Genomic DNA, 23,468 nt, shown 5'->3' on the forward strand with positions numbered 1-23,468 from the left:
AATGTACATCAGCTGTTTTGTGAAAAGATATTTAAGGCTTATTAAATGTTGATTCATGTTTTTCATTTCATGTTACGTATATTATGTGTATATATATCTAATTCACCAAGATTGCTTTCTGGTTTTTATTTATTTATATCATAAATAAGTTTGTGTATGTTCTATGCAGAAAAGTATATTTTTTTCTGTCTGGTGGTTGCTTTATATTATTTACATCTAACTTCCATAACTGAGTAAGCAGGATTATCTCTGACATAATAGGATTGCAGTCTTCCTCAGTAAGAAAAGTGTGCGCGGTTTCAAAAATTTGCTTATTGTTTATCAAACCTTGTTTGTATTGCATTATGATTTGTTAAAAAATTTGAATTAGATCTTGTAATTGTTACTTTCAAACTAATGACAAAGCTAGTTTTGCATTTTAGCAATTACATTTCAAATCAGAATCGTGGTCCTGCCTATGAATGTAAATGCATGTAGTTTGGATTTCAAGGAAACCATCCTGATTTACATAAGCTTTTCCCAGATTTGAGGGAGATCTCTTACCTTTTCTTACATGGAATGTCAGAAAGTATTATCGAGTATAATTTCTCTGAAATCTATTTTCCTGTAAAATTTTCTAGGAACTACATGTGTGCTCTTCATTGCACAGAACCGGAGGTGAAACAGCCTGCTTTGAGGAATTAGAAAGGAAAGTTTTGCCTCGTTTGGAAAACTGGTGATGTTAAAGGTAAGATGTTGAAAAACATATCACTAGATAGAAAGTGTTTTATTGCTTTAGTTAATTTTACAAAGACTTTTGCCTCTTCTTAAATTGAAATTGATGGTTTCTTGAAAAGAGGTACAAATCTAAGAAAGTCTTGATCTGAAACCCTAACTGCTGGATGAAGTCTGTGATGTGCCTGTGGCGCTGATAAAGGCCATTTCACACACTTCAAAAGTACAGTAGACCAAGTGGTGTTCTGCTTTACTCTTTGCTCATGATGGGATAAGAATGTTACTGGAAGTTCCTACAGAAGACAATAAAATATTACTATTCTGGTGGAATAATTCTTGAGACTGTCCTGGGCCAATTTATGAGACAAACTCAGAAGAGCAGCTTCTGGCAAGGCTTTTAATAGTCCACTGAGCCCTGCTTTGCAGCCACTTGGCAAATGATGGGAGCTCTGGGGCTGCTCTAGCTTTGGCTCAAGCTAAAGGAGCACAAAGTGTTATTTATTTTTAATTTTCTGATCTATAGAATTCAGTGGAAAATGCAGTTTAGCTGTACCTGAGCAATGTAGCCACTATGCACATGCCCCATTAATATTAATAAAGTAATTGGGTTGTCAGTGTTTTCTTTTCACATCTGTTTCCTAGCAAGTAAAACCATTCCCTAAGCATGGGGTCTGAACATACAAATAGATTTTTAAAATTAAATCATTACAGAACCAGAAATCTAATCCTTCAGTTAATCACTAGCAATATTTGAGAAGAGAGAAACTATTGTATATCTGCCTTGCCTCACCTCAGCTGAGCGCCAGGAATAATGCACATCAGGAAATGAAATACATGTAAATCACTGAAAATGAGAAGTTAACCAGTTAAATTAGAAGTGTGTAGTTTTTTGGTATTCAGACTAAGAGCATTTTCTTCTCAGGGGTTGGGTGGTGAGAAATCTGTTGAATATTCTTAAGGTGCCACATTTTCATGATGATGTATGTAGGAGAAAGCTCAGGATATGTTTCGTCTGATGAAAGAGCATCTTGCACCTTTCTGCAAAAGCGGGGGAAGGCCAGTGGTCCCATTATAGGAACTGCGATGTAAGAATACTATAGTACTTTATTCTGCAAAACTGAAAGGTAGGCACACAAGAAGTTAGGCTTTACAATGGCAGACACAAGTGGTGTTAATATATTGCACTGGAATCATATGCTTTTGATGCTATTACTGAACTTTTTTTTCCTAATCTTAGAAGATATATAAAAGAGGGTTTAAAGTATATAGTTTAGGAAATTAATATTAAATTTTTTCGTTCTTTGCACACAGGTGTTATAACCTGTATGGACTTGGCTAGTATTTGTGTAACTAGAATTTTGTGCATTAGAAATTGGCTTGGTAAGTTTATGTCTAAAGCTTTCACTTGCACGTCAAGAAAGCAGAACTGAATACCTGAAGTCTGACAGTGCCTGACCTGGCTTTGTTTAATGGCCATTTCATGGCAACCTGCCTGCCTACTGAACACACGTTTGGTTTCGCCTCTTTGAACTTACTCAGTCAAATACTCTTTTAAGAAATTTTGAAAATGCAAAAGGTGTCTGGCCAAGTGTTGCAGCTCTCACTCCTCTGAGCGTCTGACCCTGCTGAAGGCAAGAGAAGGGAAGAATAGAGAATGGGAACTTTGGTGGTGGGATGGGGACAAGGAACAGAGTATCCTTCAAGGCTGTGTTTAGGTGACGAAGGTTCCACTATCTCACCTTGTTTTTAATCTTGGTAGCCTTACTGTGTTGATGTGAAAAATCACATCAGCATAGTGTTAGACAGTAAAAGTTTGGGATAGTGAAGTGCAGCAAAAGTAGCATTGTTATGCCATGAGTTGAATGATGCTGAGAGTAAAATTTTCACTCCTTGAGGCTTGCAGTTACACAAGTAAATCTCAAGAGACATGTTAATATGCAACAGTAATTTGTAATATAACTCAACTAAGCATTGACAAATCCATTTGATACAGGCCGGATAAGATTTTTTTAATACTGAGTGCTTAAATTGTTGTATGCACCAAAACTGATGTGTCAAGATAAATGCATATAAGTTATTTCCTTTTCCTCCTTCCATTTATCATCAATGACTAGAAGAATAAGAGACTGTTATATTTTCCTGGATCCTACAGTTTCACTTTGCTTTATTGTGACATCTGTCACACACAAAGTTTTATCCTCTTAAGCATCTTACAAAGAACTGCTTTTTTCATGATGAGGACTTAATCTTTGATCATGACATATTTTAACCAAGATGTGTCAGTTAGGCACTGTATGTTCTTCAAAACTGAAGAACTGTTGGAGGTGTTTACTACTAAACAGAGCTTTGGGGAAAAGGAATATAATTTTTTGTGTCATGAAGAATATTATGATGCAAGTGGGAGCAATTTCAAAAGCAGAAGAAAAGAGGAGAGGTATAAAACCTCAATAACTAGAGAATGTGCGTGTCTCCGTTTGTTCCATACTGTATTGATTTTTTTTGCCTCACAAAATGGCAACTGTCTCATGTATACAAGCTTCATAAAAAAGAGGCTTACTTGCACTGCTCTGAAAAGAATGTGTGACCAGATTCTGAGCTGAAATATAAGTAACGTACCTCCACTCACGCCAATGAAATTTCACTAACACACAAACAAGGAGACAACTTTATACTTCAGGTTATATGGGTCCCATTTAGTTTGTATTACCATCAGGACTCATAATCATTGGATGCTTCATCATCTTTCTTCTGAATTACATGAAGTTAAAAGCAGAAAAACCCTGGATGAACAATATTTAGAAAAAGATATTAGCAGGAAATTTCAGTGCTTCGACTAATAAATTCAGCCAGAAATGCTTGAATGTGGTCCTGTATTTTCAGTGTTATGTAGGTATACAGTGTTATGTATTTTCAGTGTATGTATGTATGATAAGATGAAAAATGAGAATGAAATGGAAAAGGAAATTGTTCCTCCAGCATTATCTCAGAGCCGCTGGTGGAGGCTCAATTTGGATTTGTTTCTGAAATGGTTGAAGGAATTGCATGAGTCAGTGTAGTGATTCCTCACAATTGTTCAGACGTATTCAGTTCACCTTTATCTGTGTTTTGGAAAGTAAGTCCCCTATCCTAGAAGCACATATAAAATTTCTCAAGATATTTTTTAAATGGTATTGGAATAATGAAGCCTGGACTTCTTGGATCTTGCCCTTAACAGACATAAATGGAAGGCTTTTTTTTTTAACAGATAAAAGTGGTGATAATAGGGAGATTATGCACGATTTCTGCAGTAAAGGGAGACTTACAACTATGGAACACACTTCTTGTATGTTCCTCTCTATCCATCAAATTCTATTTTATGTCACCTAGGTTACTTCATGAGCTGTACATGTAGTATATTATCATAAAGTGCAGGAGAACCCATAACCTTTAGTGAGTTCCTAGTCCAGTTATACATCTCCTCCTAAAATGCTCACTACTTTTTCTTAATGATGGGCACAACTCCTGCTTAGACTGTCTTACTGCTCCTTGTTAACTTTTCCTTTGAAGCAGAGCTAGCTTGTAAAGAAGGGAGTGTCGAGACCTGGGTCAATTTAGATATAGGCTCTTAATTAATCCAGGAGTGTCGAGACCTGAGCCTAAATAGATATAGGCTCTTAATTAATCCAGGAACATAACAATGTAGTCATATAAAGTAAATAGATCTAGTGTAGGGTTGTTTTTTTTTTTTCCTGCATATCAGACGCTAACAAGAGGAAGCAGAGCAGAAATTACAATAGGAGCAGCAACTATGCCCCAAAGCATGTGTGCCCCCCAGTGTGTTGTGACAAGCTCCCGAATTCTACCCTGGCCTGAAACCATTTTCCCATTTTTTTTTTTTTCTGCCTGCTTTTTCTGACCTTACAGCTACAGTCCTCCCATCCCAAACACCACCTACCCCATATCAGCTTCTATTCTGGGCGTGAGCTCATTCACAAAACAGATTGAAGTGAAATGCAGTCATGAAAGCATCTTCCCTTGCAGAAGCTTCTGTTTCTGTTCAGGAGTTAAAATACTTAAATGCAAACTTAAACTATCCAAAATCCTCATGGACAAAACTCTGACAGAAAGAGGTGTTTTTGGGGAAGGTGTGGAGTCAAATGGTCATCCTATGTAAACAGAGCAGCAGATGTGTTTATTAAGTGCATTGGATGAAAAAAGTATGTGATAAATGAAAACTAATTCACAGATTTAAAATATTTTAAAATGGTAATTATTGTACAGCTTTATGAAAAGGAAAGATATGGTAGATTTAAGGGTATTGAAACTTGCTGTGTTTTGTGCCCATTTTTCCCTGTAGATTTGTGTTTGGAGAGCTGTAGATAGAGGTTTTGTCTCAGGTCCTAAGGTTAATATAGATTCTCACTTAGTGTCTGGTTACTGATCTATGCCTCTCTCTGCTTTATCAGATATTTTGATTGTCATCTTGCTCATTCACTGTTAAAGTCACAAAATAAGATTATTCTATAGTTCTATGGCATAGAAGAGTCAAGAATATTCCTTTGCTTCTCCAATTTTTGTCTTAAAGTCATTTCCATTCTGTGATTTTATTTTTTTTTTCATAATCTCTTTAGCCTTTTATTGTTGTGAGTGGGGATTTTGGGGGAGGGCTGTGTGTCTATGTTAAAAGCTCCTCAGCATGGATTTACTGTCAGCACAGCTGACTACAGCTCTTCAGAATTGCAAGTAGAATGAAACATGGATTAAAATAACTAAGCATGTACACAATTTTGAATATGTTCATCGTAGCCGATGGTAGTGTTAGTCATGTAACTGACTTCTCTATATGAAGTGCACTTAGAGAAGGGCATGTTGTAATCTAAAGTTTTTATTACTGGGAAAAGTCATGTTCATTAGAATTAGTTTGACTGGCCTGTGCTTTGTATTACTTTTCATAGGGTGTTTCATTTTTGATGAAATTTTAGGGATTTATAAAGAAATCCATGGCAATGTCTGAGTGAGTGAGCTCAATCTCATGATCAAGCACTGTGAATTTCTTTCTGAACTTTACATCTTATTCTGTCAAGCCTATCCAGATGGCAGGTAATTTTCTGATATTAACAATCAATTTCCTTTCCTGTTTCCAAGGTAAGTTGTTGACATATCTACCTGAAGATCTTTTAAAAAAGGAAAATATCAAATATATACAAAGTATTTTAAAGTAATTAACCCCTCAGGGGAAAAAAGTGAAATCTGCAGGATTGTTGTAGTGTAGAGGTTCAATTGCTGCAAAGTGATGCTGCCTGCAAGCACTTTTGCGTGCTCTTGGATGTTCCCTGAATGCAGCAGACACGGAGAAGAGAGGAGGAAAGGACAGGGAAGGTGAATTCTGTGAGCAGTGTGATACATCGTTTATGCTAATCTTGGCCTTGACAAGAAGAGAAGGAAAGTGCTTCCTTGAAGGCTTTTTTTCTCGCTCTTTGCAGAGTGAAATGGCAAGAACCATATGTGTGAGTGTCTTTCATGGGAACAGCATACAATCAAGACAGTCCTGTTTAAGCACTGAGCTGGAGTTCGAGGAATGTTTCCTGTGGATGCAAGAAGTGTGCAGAGCCTGTCATGTAGGGGGCGGGTTAGTCTGCCATGTAGCACTGACCTTCTTGAAATAATGCATGTTGTCAATTGATTATTTTTATTTGTCTCTGCTCAAATACAGTATTTGGCATTTGTTTCTATTCCAAATAGCAAATGAGACCACTGGACTGTATCAGACCCCAGTGTATGTCTGCCTACAGTGATCAGGAGAGTTGTAGGAAGTAGTGTAAGAGTAAGGCATCGGCACTTCCTCAGCTTTTTTCATCAGCCTGATAGGATCCATGGATTTTCTGAGTCAGAGGTGATGTATTTGTGCTTAACGGTCTTTGATATTTACTATAATACATTTGTTTCTCTAGCCTGAGTGCCTCTGAGAGCCCTTGTGAATTCCAATATATAGAGAAGAAAGTGCACATACTGGTTAAAAGTTATCGATTGCTTAGAGGACCTAGAATGTGACCACTTATTTCATTGTGAATAAGTTGCTAAGTGTTTATCCATATGTATTAATCATTGTTGGAACAAAACAAAATAATTCAAAAATGTATTTTTAGACTCAGCTGAATTAGTGGTGTTCATAACATATATATATATATATGCATTCTTGAGATGCTTGTTCTATTGGATTTAAATTATTAATATTTGCAACAATATTATTAGTGTTTACTCTTGCATTGTATTGGATTTATATGCTAATAATGCTGCTACTTCATGCATGTGAAGATTTTGAATTGCTGTCAACTCTTGTTTTGAGGCTAGTCTCTTCCTGACCTTTCTGTAGGAGCATAGCAGTACAGTGGGAAGAAAAGACCATGCCTAAAGCCACCATGCAGGAGCTTACAGGCAAAAACTGCTCTTAAGCTGTTTTTCTGTGGATGGAGAATGATTTTCTTGGCTCTGTATACTTTGCAACATATGTGAATAACAGAATGTGGCTTAGACTTAGACAATTTCTAGTGCAACTGTTCGGTGACCTCTTCCAGGTAATGCAACAAAACATCCTTCTCCACACAAGGCCATGCCAATATGACACAATCTTGTCCCTGCATTAGTTTCCTTCTCAGTGGAGGGTGGGGAAACAGTGCTTCCATGCTGTGCACTTATTAAAGTAGCGTATGAAGGTATGTTTTTACTTTTTATTTTTCGTGCCTCCAGCCCGGCTGTACTCTTTTGTGTTCCTCTCTCTGGGTCTTGATTTTGTCCCATTTCAAAGCTAACCAAAGTTTTCATGTTAACTTGACCTGAAACAGTGGAAAGCCTTGAGCTGTATTTGAAGTGAAGGTCATAGAGGAAAAAAAAATCTTTTGTTAGATTAACTGAAGTAACATTTTGGGCAATTAGGGGAATTTTCCCACTGATCTGATCAATTAGTTTAATAAAAAAATTGTACCTCTGCACTGAGCTTTCCTTCCCCATATCTCCATGATGGCTACTGCAGCACGACTCCTGCGTGTAAGTCACATTCAATGTTATGCAATAATTTTCAAGCACCCTTGAAAGTGTGTTTGCTCTTGCATCTATATTTGTGTGTATGTGAATTTGTAAGATGATATTGCCACTGAAAAGAGAAGTTAAAATTAACCATTGTTTTTCTGAAGTATAGGCTAGAACAGAGTTGGTAGTAAGCGGTTTTGAAGATAGCTGACACATATTCAAGATGGGATTAGTTCATTACTAGTTCTGTTTTCCTTCTGAACAGAATTAAAACAAACCAAAACAATCCCTATGTTTTCTAGTGTTTCTCTGTCATGTGTTTAGTTTATCTTGTATTGGATGTCATAAGTAGTTGAGGGCTTTTTCCCCGTAACAATATGACTTCCAGACTGTTCCAAAATGTGTGCTTAACCTTACGTTCACTGACTTCCTATTCTATTGTAACAGTTGAACAAGGATTTCTTCTTGAGAAACATTCAAATCAGTTTTTAATGAGCTATTTAATTAAAGGCTAATTGAGGTGAATTCATTAAAGATTTCCAAATTATACTTATCAGAGTAGCTATGTTTTGAGATAAGTTTTAAATGTTTGTTTTATACTGCGTTGTTTGATCATGAAAGCACATCTAAAATTATTTATAAATGCCCAATTAGACTTGCTATGCACTTTTCTTACTTAATAACCCATGTTGAATTTACCATGTGTGAATTTAATATATTGCTAGTGTTGAGCTTACATAAGAAGCAAAAAAGCTGTTAAAGGGTTTTTTTAGAGTCTTGGATACTATAGTATTAAAGAGTGTATTAAGAACCAGTGATATCAATTTTTTTTATCTCAGTCTTATTCTTGGGTGGATTTTAAATATATTTTATGCATATTTTCTTAATCTTGCTGAGTTTCCTCAATAACAGGCTAACTGCAGGGAATATCACTACATGATGATGGTATAAATCTTTTCTTTGTTAGAACAATCAGTCAGTTAATGAATAAGGACATTAATTAATCTGTTAGATTTCTCTTTTTGGGAGTACTTACTATCTTCTTGAATCAAAGTGAGTTTGGAAAATAGGCACTCTAGTTTACTTTAATCTTTTTGTCATTGACAGAAACACCAAAGTAGTGACTAGAAATGTGGGGGAAAGGAGGAGAAAATAGAACAAGAAATTTGAGTCAGACAATTCCCAGAATTAATCTCCATTTCCTGAGCTCCCAAGATTTGCTATCAATAAATGGGTCATCATAATAAAAGCCTCTAAAGAAAAGTGCTGTAGAGACCTCATTGAAGCAAACACTTTTTGTTTCCTTTTTCCATCATGTTTCTTTTCCCTTTTCTGTTCATTCAAATGGCAGAAGTTGACAGCCCAGTCAGCCTTTCCTTGTATTTGATATAGTTGTGATTCAATAGTGCATCATTAGATGTGCAATATTCCCACAGCTGATTGTTTTGGGAGGAGATTATCAGTGCGGCAGTGGCAGCAGGCGCTGAAACTGAGTGAAATATTATTAGTTATAGATCCATCAACTTCATCCCGTGCTGGATTAGTCTTCAAATTGATAGCTCTGCAGTCTAGGCGTCTGGTATATAGCTGTAGCAGATTATTTTATGGTCTTGTACTATTAGTAGGGTTTTCTCATATTAGTGCATAGATGGTCCATTCCTGTACTCTTGATCAGAAAAGGAACAGTCCCACTGCAAGCTGAGAGAATCTTTTTTGGGAGAGTTACCTGTAGGAAGCTTAATGTGGTAACACTAAGTGATGAACTGTATTTTGCCTTAGTGGAGGATGAAGTCATAGTAATGTCAGTAATCAAAGTGTTTGACTGTTTTATTGCTCAAGTATTAGCTAATTTCTACAAATGAAGAGGTTTTTCAGTTTTGCAGACAAACAGAATCACAGAATCAACCAGGTTGGAAGAGACCTCAGGGATCATCGAGTCCAACCGTTGCCCTGACACCACCCTGTCAACTAGACCATGGCACTAAGTGCCATGTCCAGTCTTTTCTTAAACACATCCAGAGATGGTGACTCCACCACCTCCCTGGGCAGCCCATTCCAATGTCTAATAACCCTTTCTGAAAAGAAATTCTTCCTAATGTCCAATCTGAACCTCCCCTGGCGAAGCTTGAGGCTGTGTCCTCTTGTCCTATCGCTAGTTGCCCGGGAGAAGAGGCCGACTCCCACTCCACTACAACCTCCCTTCAGGTAGTTGTAGACTGCAATAAGGTCACCTCGGAGCCTCCTCTTCTCCAGGCTAAACAACCCCAGCTCCCTCAGCCGTTCCTTGTAGGACAGACCCTCCAGACCCTTCACCAGCTTGGTCGCCCTCCTCTGGACTCGCTCCAAAACCTCAACATCTTTCTTGAAGTGTGCGGCCCAGAACTGGACACAGTACTCAAGGTGCGGCCTCACCAGTGCCGAGTAGAGAGGGACCATCACTTCCCTAGACCGGCTGGCTACACTGTTCCTAATAGAGGCCAGGATGCCATTGGCCTTCTTGGCCACCTGGGCACACTGCTGGCTCATGTTTAGCCGGCTGTCGATCAGCACCCCCAGGTCTCTTTCCGCCGGGCCGCTCTCTAACCACTCTTCCCCCAGCCTGTAGCGCTGCATGGGATTGTTGTGGCCGAAGTGTAAGACCCGGCACTTGTTCTTGTTGAACCTCATGCCGTTGGTCTCGGCCCATCTATCTAAAAAATTAGTGAAAATGTATGTTTTCATGTACAGTGACGTGAAATAAGAACATAGGGGTTTTTCATGCCTTTGCAACCCCTTTTTAGTTTTTACAAACTGTTTCATTCAGGTTGCCCCAAAAATCCCATTATATTTAGGGTATTTAATACAAAGATATTTAATTTAAATTTAAAAAAAATGTTTTAGGTTGCATCTCAAACTGCTTGTGGACTTGAAGTCATCTTAAATCTGTTGAAGAAAATTCTGTATCATAGCAGGTTGATGGCACTGTATTTTTTTGGAAAGGTGACATAATTCTGAGCAAAAAATAGTATTTTCTGTGTGTGTAGGACAATCTAAGCTTAAGAGTCATAGAAATCAATCATATCACTATAAGGCTCGCTTACTTTCCCTATCCAACTTTTTATAAGATAAGAGACTTGAGGGCTTGCCATGTGATTAGACGATTACTTGAGGAGACCATAAGTTCTGCTTCGTGGGGTTAACCCTGATGTAGGACAGCATCCCGTCTCCAGTGTGGACAAGGGCAGATGTCAGGACGTGATACATCTGTAGATGTATCTGCAGATTGGGCCTTTTTCATTATATTCTTTCATCTCCAGTAATATATAGAGTAGTTGCTTCTAGTGCTTTGAGGGTGGACATTCCCTCCAGGAATTTATCTAATTCTTTTTGAAAAAATTGATACTCTTGGCAGACGCCGGGGTAATGAGCTGTATGATTTAATTACGAGTTGTGAAGAAAAAGTCCTTCTTGGTTGTTTTGAACGGCTTATTCATAACTTCATTTTATACCACTTATGTCTTGAATAATGGCAAATAATTAAAAATCATTGCCTATTCACTATCTCTATACTACTCATCGTTTTATAGACCTCTATCATATTTCTTCTCAGCCACTTATTTTCCAAAATTACTGCACGTACTTTTCTTTCTATGAAATCCATTACTTTCCTCTGATCAATTCATTGTTCTGCATTCTTCTGTACTCTGCTTTTCTACACTGTAATCTCCCTGAGTGGCGATGGATGAAACTATATGCAGTATTTGAGATGTGGGTACACCATGGTTAGAAGCCTAACGATGCTTTGTGTTTTATTCCCTATTCCTTTCCTAATATAATGTGTGACATCTTGACAGGTACTAAAATTGTCAGTTGATAACTATTGATTCTTTTTTTCCAAAATGTGTTAAGGGTCCATTACTTTTTATGCAAAATTAGAAGCTGGTTCTTCACAAAACAATTAGTCTGTGTTTATTTACATTAATTTTCACCTGCCGTTGTATTATAAAGTCATATTTCTTCTTGTAGCTCTTCAGTGAGGTGACAGTCATAATTTAAAAAAAAACTCATACACAAAAATAAGATTGAAATTTTAACATACAGAGCAGCAGCATTTCTTTCTTTGCAAACTCTTGTCGTATTATTGTATACCCTTTTCATGATTATGTATGAATATGTTGAACAGCAAATACCCTAGTACAGGTTATTCAATATCTTACTAATATCTTCCCTTGATGATAAAATCTAAACAGGTTTATTCCCTTTTTACAAGGCAATGTTGACTTTTCAGTATATCTTTTTAATATGTATTTCTGTTTGTTTGTAGTCTACACTTGGCCATCTTGCATAATCTGCAAAAAAACAGTTTTTTTATTAGCCTTTAATGGTTCTTGGAGGTATTTTTTAAGTTTTGTGCTATCTGACACTGTTTCTTTAATATTGTTGATAGCTTAAACAATAAATTTCATATTGTAGTCAGTAATTCAACTGTCTTATATTAGGATTCATAGGTACATACTAGCTAGGCTCAGTAATTTCTTATTTTATTTACCTCTAATACTGCATTTTAATACTGTTCTTCAAAACCTTTTGTGCTAATCTGGCCTAATTTCAGGTGTAATGTACTTACTGTTATCCTAACATATACATATATGTGTATATATTTTTATTATAAGTTGTTTGTTGGAGAAATACAGGTGTTTTCCTTTCCAGTAATAATATGCAGACAGATTCACTTGAGGTGGGAAGAACTCTGGAAAAAAGTTGGAAAGAACTGAAGTAATTTGCAATTGCTGATGCAGACACCTGGTATTGTAAGGGTGCTACAGCAGTAGTATTGCTGTTGTATTTAAATGACTTGGGTGTTCACTGATTTTTCTGTGTAAAGCAGTCACGTTCAATGTGAATGTTTGGAAAAAAAAAATAGTGGGGTATTATTGAAATAACAGGGCTTTTTTTACTCTATCTGGCCTTTCAGTGAAGTCACCAAAGCAGCATATAGAAGTGGATTTAAGCACATTTCAAACAGAAAGATTATCGAGGTAGAAGAAAGATGTTTGTGATCCAGTGTGAGAGGAGGATCAATACCATAATCTGTGTGTTTCTAAATATGTTTCGCTGCTTGTTATTGGCAGTGATTTGTAAAGGGCTGGGGAAAGAATGAGCTACAAGTCAGTGATTATCTATTACACTGTTTCTTATGACACATTAAAACTTCAAGAATACAGGTGTGGACAGCAGATTAAAAACTTGACTTGGGAATTACTTTCTTTTGGATATCAGTGAGCTAGTCAAAAGTAATTCCCTATGCCTTATTGCATGAGTGCATGAGCTCTCCTACCTTTGTTTTAATGCTAAATTCATCTAGCATAACACCATGAAAATATTACGTGTAAATTAAACTCATCGAGAATCTGGTTTGTTTCCACTGTCTTATGTTCCTTTAGTACTTTGTAGAGTATAAGCAAAACAAAACAAAAAAATCTGGTAAATAGCCTTGTCTTATAATTAAAAAAAAACCTAAAATGCACTTTACTCGGAAACAGTTATAATGATGATGAAAATAAATGGATTGACATTGTTGTTCAATTTGCAGTATTCAACAGTGATTAATAGGCTTGAGCCCTTTTTAACACTGATATTATAAGGTAAGATTAACATATATCATCAATGTTTTATTTATAGAAGTTGAAACATAGTGAATTTTGTTTATTTTGTCTGGTATATCAGAATACTTCTCATTGTAAGGTGCTTTTGAATGTTGTCTTAGGCCAACCTGCTGATTGGAGCAGGGCTAGCCTCAAAGTTTAGACCAGGTTGGTCAGACTTCTGTCCAGAGAAGATCAAGTAGAAGTAACTTTTTAATGGAAATAGATGTCATAGATATGGATATACTGTGTAAAACAACTCTGACACAGATGATAAAGCTAGGTTGCAAAGGAGACTAGGTCACTCTTTGGAGCAATTGTTCTGTTCATGAAATTCTGTTCTCATTGGTTGTTTCTACTATATGTTGTCTTATTCAGAGTCTGTGTTTTGGATATTACCTTCTGAGAAGCTACTGTAGTGTCAAGTTCCGTTATATTCCAGCTGATGAGTATGTGTTAACTGTGTGGTAACTGGCTAGTATGCTTTGTGGCAAAGATTATCCATCAAGCAGTGAGTCTTTCCAAAAGTGTATTTCCATGTGAAATCTCTTGTGAACTCCCCTTCTTTCTGAACAAGTTACACAGGTATGTAACAGAAGGGATAGGATTATTCAATTAGTAATGTTTGAGAAACTAAAATAACTGTATTATTCAAAAAGGATTAGACCAAATGTGCAGGGAGAGTACTGAAGTCTGTGTGCTCCTAAGAAATATTGGAAGCATCAGGAGGCTGAAGATGTATTAATGCAGCACCATGCATAATTAAGAGGGGAGCAAGGAGCACCTGTAGCTCATTTTGGGCTGGTCAGCATAAATTCATGAAGACTGTTCAGGCTCAGTGTTGGCTTGGACAGTTCTTTTATTGAGAGAAGAAACTAATACACAATGATACTAGACAAGGTTATATGGTGATATAATGAAGTTTACAATGTCAAAAGGTAGGATGATTAAATACCACATACTAGGCACACAGCCTTCCTACAGTTCCATCTTACGTTTTCACGTTTCAATGAAAAATAAATTACTTAAAAAAGTAAAAGGGAAGCTTAGCTATAATTCTTATATTGGTATTGGAGGAGAATTGATAAATATGCATGTATTCTAGCCTGCACTTTCTACTCTTTCTTCTAAGAATCACTCGATTTAAAACAGCACCTCTCTCCTGTTGCTGAATTCTGTGGTCTTGTTTATTCTGTCCTTCCTCTCTGATTTCCTCACATAGGTCCTTCTTTCATTCCCTTAGTGTCTTTCTCAATGGATTGAGCTGCTCTACTGATTAGGACTTTACCCCCATATTCTTGTTCTCATTCCTTTGTGTGTAGGTTAATAATTGGATACTAATGTGATAGTGTCTTCTCTGTCTCTTTCATCCCTTATTTCAAGTTTTTCTCCTCTGAGTATTACTTTATTTACTCAGATACTCTCTGCAATTCAGTGGTCCCATCCTTTGTGTCAAATGGATTTAACAAGACCTATGTGTTTTTTGGCTGTCCCTAGCTCTATGTCCCTCCCTTGACTTGTTCAATGCTCTCCTAGATTACAGTCTCTTTTAAAACCTTTGTCCTTAGCTACTACCTAAGACTTATTTCTTCTGCTCAAGTTCCAGTTCATGTGCCACCAGATGCCTTGAAAAAACGTGTTTACGTCCAGGAAAATACAAGTTCACTTGTTTACTTTTCATACTTCTTTTTCTGTGGCAATTCTCAGAAATGAGAGGATAGCTCATAATTAGCAGCACAGTTAGAGAAAATGTCGTCCCTCTTGCTTTTGTGGACATCCAGGAAAAGAAAGTGGGGTCTGTAAACAGTAACCACTCCAGATGAGAAATAGCTGTCCCATAAAAGCTACTCTATGAATCCACAAGGGTATGTGGGCAGAGCTTTGATGGGAACTCTGATAATTCAGCTGAAAAAATTGTGTGGCATTAGAGGACCTTAGCAGGAGAATGAAACATGCTGATGCAATTCCTCTATGACAGAAGGAAATAGAGACACAAATCAAGTTTTGTTTTGTGTGGGGTTTTTTTGTTTGTTTGTTTTTTTTTCCACCCGGGGTGCTGAAGCCATGCAAGACATTGTAGAACACCGTAATCTTGCCTAATGCTGAGAAGTTTTCAAATTCAGCTGCTCTGAAATGATGTGTCAGTCATTTATAAAGCTAACATATAAAGGAATCACACTAAAAACGTGAAGTTTGGTTTTGTAGGGTCTTAGTGTGGTCATTAGCAATAATGAATTATACGTAAGCAGACGACCCACCAGAGATGCCAATATGAAACAATTTCATATACATTCTTTGCCAAATTTGTGACTTGGTAGATAATGTTGCACAGTGAAAGATAGTCACTGTCATGCAGCCATGACAGTCCTGCCAGGATATTCTTTTTTTTCTTTTGTAGAGAAAACCACGTACTCTATTTCTTTAGCTGTGCTGACTTTAGTGTCTGACTGGACACTAAAAAGTAGGAAGAGGTCAATCCTATCTTGAGTAAACCATTCTTTAAAGTTGATTTGCCCAGTGTCTTGATGGTAACGATGCAAGGGTTTCTAATTTGGTTTGTTTGATACAGATTCACAGGTTTCAGAGGAAGAATAAACCTATACAAACTGTGTAGGAGAAATTATTGCCCGTTATTACAAAAAAAGATGAGGGGGAGTTGGATGCAATTATGTGCAAGACATATTCTGTGGTGTTGAAGACTTCAACACGAATAAATGTCTTCATTATATTGTGAAATACAGTGCAAATTACTTTTTCAAAAGCTGTTGTTCCCTAGAATGCCTTCTGTGTCCAGCTACAACACCTTAAATATATTGTACCATATTTTGGCTGAATTACAAGATGAAAGGTCTCTGTGTTTTTCACCTTTGTGGCCTTGACTGTTAGAAATATTCTGTTAAATTTTTTTTACCTCACTTTTTTAAAAAAAGTTAATGAGGAAGGATACTGCAATGAATTATTTTTTATTTAAAAAATAAAAAGAACTTTAGGCCTTAAGGCTATTAGTTGTGGTAAAATTATTTAAGATATCAGTGAAACTCTGGAACTAGAATTACCTACTGAGTGGAAGAATCCTTCCGAAAGAGCTGATGCAGAAGTTTGCTTTCGTGCATACTTCGGTAGCAAGGGTTTTCAGGGCAACTATCAAATTGAGTATAGTAGAACATAATCAGAAAACAGCAAGTGTAGCATCTAATTCAAACCTGTGACCCAAAACCATGAATCTGACTGCAGCAGTTTGCAAAAGTTTAGAACAAATCTTGACTAAAATGAAGTCATATAGTAAAATGTTTGTGATTACCCACAGAGGAATGCATTAGATTAATCGTAATTGAGATAAGGAGAAGCTGAGACCCTGGATTATAGGAAAGTCCAGAGGATATAAAATGTTGGATAGCTCGGGACAAACTATCTGCAAGGCCACTACATCATTCCTGAAAGCCCTGTTATCTTAGACTCAAGTCATGTCAGACTAGCAGATGCTCCTGCTGCCTCTTTGCTGGAATAGGGAAAGACCTGGGTAAACTAAGAGCAAGTGTTAGCACAAGAACAAATGGGACTTGTTATGAATACATTTAGTGCAGGTGTATATGAATTCACTATGAATACATTTAGTACATTAGGCGAAGACTCCATACTGCTGGAGCACTATATATATTATACAGCAATTGCTAGATCAGCTCTTCTGCAAAGGGTCTAAATGTCTCTCCGAATTCTCTCTAGTTCATGACTGAACTGCAATATGTACTGGAGTGACTTAACTTTTGTCTTTTTTTTTTTTAATGACTGAAATGACACGTGTTCCCATTTTCTACCTGCTATGGAAACTTTGCTTTAAACAGGTAGTTTATGTTTAAAGTCTTGAACTCAAAAGACCTATTTTTGCTTTAGCATAGTATGTACAATAAAATGAAAGATGGAAGTGTGGATGAATAAATGTCAGGTTGTTAATGACCATAGGTATATAGCTCTGAAGATGCACATTTCTGCAAATACCCAGGGGTCAGAGATGAGGATGGGCTGGGGCTGAGAATGGTCCAGGCAGCCGGTTACTGAGATAGAGAAGGGGTGAGAATGTGGTGGCAGAAGTGTCCCCATTTTGTGTCTTGTACCAACAGCGTTGTACTCCACTGCTCATACAGGCAGCGTGCCAGGCACAGGGAAAGAAGTGAAGGGGTAGGAGAGAGACAAGTAGCTGTCTGAGAATCACAGAGGTAGCTAGGAAAATGGCTCAGTGTTTGTAATTAAAGGGTTTCAATAACTACGTGCCTTCAGTTTTCCGTGTTACAACACGCTGTGAATTTCCATTTCGAATGTGAAAATCGTGTTGGTAGATGGAACTTCCCTCCCCTATCCCTCCCCAGTATTTATTGCCTTGATGAGTCGTTACTGGATGTAATGATTGGTTTGTCAGGGCAATGGTTGGACTTGATGATCCCAGAGGTCTCTTCCAACCTGATTGATTCTGTGATTCTGTTTAAATAGCCAAAATATAACATACTGGCTTTGGCAATGTGTCACTGTTAATAGTTACTTACCCGAACTCTTCAGTATTGTCAGCAGGATTTTCAAACTTAAAGGCTTGATGGCACAAGGAAAGAAAGGTTTCCAGCTACTTATGCCTCCTGTTTTGTTGCCTAATTATCATTCATTTATCCTGCCATAAAAGTCGTTCTTTACCTGCTCTCTGATTGCTTTATGGCTGCTTTTACAGCCTTTGGGAATAAGTCGAAATATATGTTCTCCATGTGCTATATCCTTAAAATAATTGATCTAGTCAACAATCTGTATTTTATTACCCAAATGATCTAACAACCCCCATATCATAAATGGAAAAATAGTTAAGTTAGAGAGTTCAAGTATGTCATTTATCAGAAAATACTGTTTGCTAAAGTCAGCAAAATATCACTTCTACCTTCATTTTGGCAGATTCCCCTGCAGTTTGAGACATCCATCCTTCTGAAGGCAACTGGGAATTAAGGATGTATTCATAGCTGATTTAAATACAAATGCATAAATATGCAAATGCAAAAAGCCCAATACAAATGCAAAATATTAACAACTGAAATGAATTTGTTATACTGTTGGTCTGATTTTTTTTTTCTTATGGCACTTACAGTAATGCAGCTTTTTTGTTTTCCTACCAGACATAAGTTTTAGATAGCTGTGACTGATGCTGTGGGTTGCCCTTTACTGTGTATCCCCAGCCTGCACTGAGCCTGTGACACTGATCTTTGGTGCATCTGAGCAGTCAGTTGAAGACGTGCTCCAATTTCTAAAGATACAGTAATGCAATAAAAGCTTGAGAACTGAGGGACTTATTGCATGTGCAGCTTAATATAAAACAGGTTGTTTTTTAGATTTGTCGTACAATAGATTCAGTTAATTTTAAAGACAGCTCAAGCCTTAATATTAGTATTTCTGAGAAAGTCTGGGATAAGCTCTTGATTGTACAAAGTTGGAAACAAAATTAGAAAGAATAAGCAGAAAAACAAAAAGGCATGTACTTAAGAGTATTTCTGACTATTTCTTCTGTGCTGTGTAGGATTTCTTGGAGACATACCCTGGTTATAGAGTTGAGAAGTTTGTTCTTTTTTATTCCCAAGACCTCCCAGAATCAACCTTTAAAGTTAACCTGGCATCTGGCTTTACAACCTTGATGGGCCAGGCAGCTTGGCTTTAGGAGCACTCCCTCTGTCCCTTCTCCATCTTTTCTCTCTTTCCTGCCTCAATTTCTTCAAAGTCTGTTCTCCCACAAAATGCAGTCTAAATAGACAGAACTCCTTTAGCATATATAGCTGCTTACTGTCACTTTTTCCCTTCCTTGTTTCTTCCTTCTCCCCATTTAATGTAAGTGAATTTCACTGTATGTGACACTAAGAGCTATTCCTTGCAAAATAAACGTTTGGGACTTACCTAGGAATGTAAGGAAGGCGTTTAATGTTTTGAGACTTATGGTGCTGTATAAATTGTCTTTTATAAAGCATTCTCAATGCTTATGTGCTGTTAGACCCACATTGTAGTTCATTTTCAACTCATTAGACATCACACAGGATTTATTAATAACATTGAATCTGGGTTGTTCCTGAACCCACATTCTGTTTTTAAAGGTGACTGGTGGGCTAGGCAAGAGTTTGCAGAGTCTTTGCTTATTTTGCTTACATAGATGAAATTATTTTAAGACTTCGTAGAGCATGGCCTTACAAATACAAGGTAGTCTAAAGCATCTTTTAGCTCTTTATATAGCTGCTGACACTATTATTTCTTGACATCTTCCTGTTCTAGTGGCATTTTGCCATCTGTTTCTAAGATGACATTATAATGCAAAGTAAGAAATTTTAGTGTATTCTTCTAAAGACTTTGCTTTTCTTGCTGCACCATTCTAATTCTGTACAGTCCCTGTTGATGTATTCCTATTTATCTTGTCTGATAGCTGGTTTATTTTCCTATTATGCTCTCTTATTCAGCTTGCATAGAAACATCAAGACGTCTTCTCAATTTAAACACTTGTCTTTTCTTCATTAATAGCAATGCCTCATGTGCCACCCATTCCTACAATTTTTCTTTTACATTTTAGTTTTATATTTTGGTGAAGCCTGCAAAATCAGGAGAAGATCTATTTACGACCTACTTCATATAATTTTCACTAGGATTGATTGCGTATACAGGAAAGAATGCGTGCAGACTGTCTTCTGTGAAAATAACTGATTTAGCAAGTTAAATGTTTGGTAATGAACCCACCAAAATAACCATGCTGATCTACATTACAGGCTCTTAATGGCTTGAATCAAGGTTTGCATTCTGGCATATAAAGCTGAATTTCAGTTTTTCATTTTATAGTTTGAGCAGTTCTGTGTACTTTTACAGTACATCCTGACATTTAGGAAAAGCCTTTGTAATTTAAACAAATAGGATACAAAGGAATATTCCTGTTACAAATGTATGCAATTCATGGCTAGCCCTCATGCTGATTACTGATTTGCATGAAAGAATCCACAGTTTGTTAGTTTTATCACTGGTCCTAGTATGTAAAAAAAAATCAAATGAATGAATGGAATAATTTTAAAAATACACAGGCTTTTTTTTTTTCCTCACTAAGATACATTTTAATTGATATAATGTGTATGTGTTGTTCCATTTCCACACCAATTCAATAACTGAATGTTTTAAAATCTAGAGTTTTAATCTTGTTTTTCTTCTGTAAAAGACACAAAGAGATGTGTTAGCTTCACTCTTGATTAGATTCTCCATGTATGGTTATATTATTTTTAATCTGATGTTACATTTATCAAAATTTGCCAGAGCAGACAAGCGTTTCCATGCTGTAACAATAACTGTAATAGGATAGTGTCTTGGTGTAGTACCTAGACTGTGATGGCACAAAACTAATAGATGTGGAATATCAGAGCTATCTCCTGAGTTAAATGCCATCTTCTCAAACCTGAGTGTGGCAAAAAGCAAGAGGAAACATAGCCATATGGGAAAATTGTTATCACCATCAATGACATCTGGCTTGGCGTTTTGTTGTCTCCGTATTATTAAACGTTTTGCTGTATTATGCATAGAGTTCATTAGTACAAATTAGGTTCTGTTCCCATTGCAGTAGGTAATCAATTATATTGGATACGAAATGTCTTCTCATAAATCTGAATTACACTTTTCTTGGAGCGTGGTCCAGTGTTTCAGCTGGTACAGACTGTCAAGACTTCAAGAGAGCTGACAGAAGTCTGTACGTTTGCACTAGAGGAGATTTTAGCCTCTGCCTGGGGTCGTGCCAGGTGTTGTATCAGGTGCAAAATTAACTGCAACAGTGCAGCCTTGAGCTTCTGCGGGGTGGGAAATTTGACAACAGTTACCCCAACAACAGCAGGAGTTTAGAAGTGATCCAGTCTGGGGATCTGGCTGGAATCTCCATTTGATTCCAGGTTCTCATTGTCCTGTTGGGTGGTTGCCACTTCACCCTTAACCAGAACAGGTGACACAGGGACAGGGCTGTAACCGGTGCGGAAAAATGTATAGCTCTGTGGTGTGTGCCCGTCCATGTCAGTTGTAGGTAGTCATGAACTTTATTAACTAATAGTTGCATATATCTAGCTAAATGTAATCTGATAAGCAGCTGGTGGTCAAACATTCTATCATACATTTGAGTGAATGAACTTAAAGTTTCTGTGTATTGGTTCCTTCTGGAATGTGTAGTATTTTCTGAATTGAATTGAGTCAGGATGAATTACTTGTGCTATAAGAAGATGAGTGCTGCAATTGAACTGGGTAGTCCTAATTTACCACAATACAATTTTTTACCAAAAATTGTATAAATTAGCAACCTTTTGATACTCTGAGCAAGGAACCTAAGAAATGAATGCATGTTAAGAGTTGAGGTGTCCTTTTATCACCTAAATGAGGAGTATGAGGAAAATTTACCTGAAGCATTTGTCTCCTGAAACACACTTAATTTCTGCTTTTGCACAAAGGGGTTTGGGACTTTTGTCACTGGTAGTCATTTGTGGGTTTCAACGTTCTATTTAATTTTTCTTTACCTGCTCATAATTACTTTTAATTTCCTGGAGCTAATAAATGCTTCTCCAGAATATACCATTTCTAATTAAAAATCCAGCATTAATTTGACTATCATGATATATATATATGATATTCCTGCTATAAATATTTTAAAGCTTCTGTGCATTTTCTACTACAGTCTTTGTGCTTACATTGCATCTAGAGTAAGGAGTGTAATTACTGACCGTGCAGTTCTGGGGAAACAATGCTCATGATAATTTGGTCTCAGTACTGCACATTTTTTTAAAAGCCACTCCACAAACCCTGGTTTCAATGGCCAGCAGTTTATGACAATGCAGCTAATGGCACGCTTCAGGTTATTTGACTCAGCCTTCAAGCTTCATGTACCTGAAGTGTCTAAGGTCTCTCATTACCGTCTGAGAAACATAGCTTCTAAGTTGCAACATTAGTTCTGCCTCCTGCTGATCCTGAAGTTCTGATTCAAGTCTTTTTCTTTTCTGGGATTGATTATTGCAAATCTCTATTTCCTTGCTTACCCAGTTCTGTTAGAAATAGGCTCGAACTGGTGTGGAGATATGCTGCAAAAGTGATTTCCAAACTTGAGTTCGTCAGCCTGTTGCTCCTGCATTTGCAGTGCTGCCATGGCTTTGAGCTAAATGCTGTATTGATCTTAAGGTTTTGTTGCATAAGAAGTTTTTTTTACAGTTGCACATCTGAATAGGTTGGTAAGATTTAGGAAATGGAGGTCATGAGGATTAGTTTATCCTAGTGAATGTGCACCCATTTGTTGACACTAATTATGTGTTATTACAAATCTGGCATGTTTGTTTATAGCATATCTCATTATTATATCTCACTGCTTACTTGTACCTATCCACAATATATTTTGAGGGACAAAAAATAGTAAAAATTTGCTATAATTGAGAAATGTTCACAAGGTACGTTTATCTGTTGGGTAGAATCTACTTTTATCTGTTTCTGAGAATTATCCTCAGTCCTTTATTTTTCCCAAATCTTCAGTGAAACTTTGACATTAGAAGGCAGATATCAATCTTTCTCTTGGGTAAAGCTTTAGCAGGAAGCACAGTTGACTTCCATGTTAGATGGTGTTATTAAAATAGTGTAGGTTTTCATTGTCAGATGCTATCAAGCCAAACCAAGTATGGATGCAAAGGGACAAATGTATTTGTGGAAATGATTAAGGCTGGAAAACACTAGTAATGAGATATTGAACATTTCTTCTGTAATGTCCTGGTTTGAATCCAGACCAGGAGGGCAACAATCAAAAGTCCTTAAAAGTAAATAAAAAGTAGCAGTAAGTATGCTAGAGAAAGTTAAAGTATTTGTCTTATAAGAACTGTCCCTTTAATAAATAAAATAAAACACAATAGCCCTACAATACTGGAGTTACAAGTTTAGAAACAAATCTTCCTTGAGGACTTAATCCCTTTCATTTGAAATAAATATTTCAGGGTTTCTAAGTCTGTTCTATGTATCTTATTTACATTTTTATTAAATGAACTATATTTACATAGCTGTTTCTTCTTATGCCTTCTTAAAAGAAGACAATATATAAGTCACTAGAACCTTGAATTTTTGAAATTACTT

General features: G+C 36.8%; 1 protein-coding gene across 1 annotated transcript in view; it reads left to right on the top strand.

Annotated features, from left to right (window-relative positions):
- Positions 1 to 642: 642 nt before the first annotated feature.
- Positions 643 to 23,468, top strand: part of CDH11 (cadherin 11) — a 226,727-nt gene continuing 203,901 nt past the window's right edge. The window contains exon 1 of the mRNA XM_068411535.1: positions 643 to 727. The gene's annotated coding sequence lies outside the window, so the exon portion shown is untranslated. The remainder of the gene's footprint in view (positions 728 to 23,468) is intronic.

This window comes from Nyctibius grandis, chromosome 12 (genome assembly GCF_013368605.1).
Source record: "Nyctibius grandis isolate bNycGra1 chromosome 12, bNycGra1.pri, whole genome shotgun sequence".
NCBI classification, from domain to species: Eukaryota; Metazoa; Chordata; class Aves; order Nyctibiiformes; family Nyctibiidae; genus Nyctibius; species Nyctibius grandis.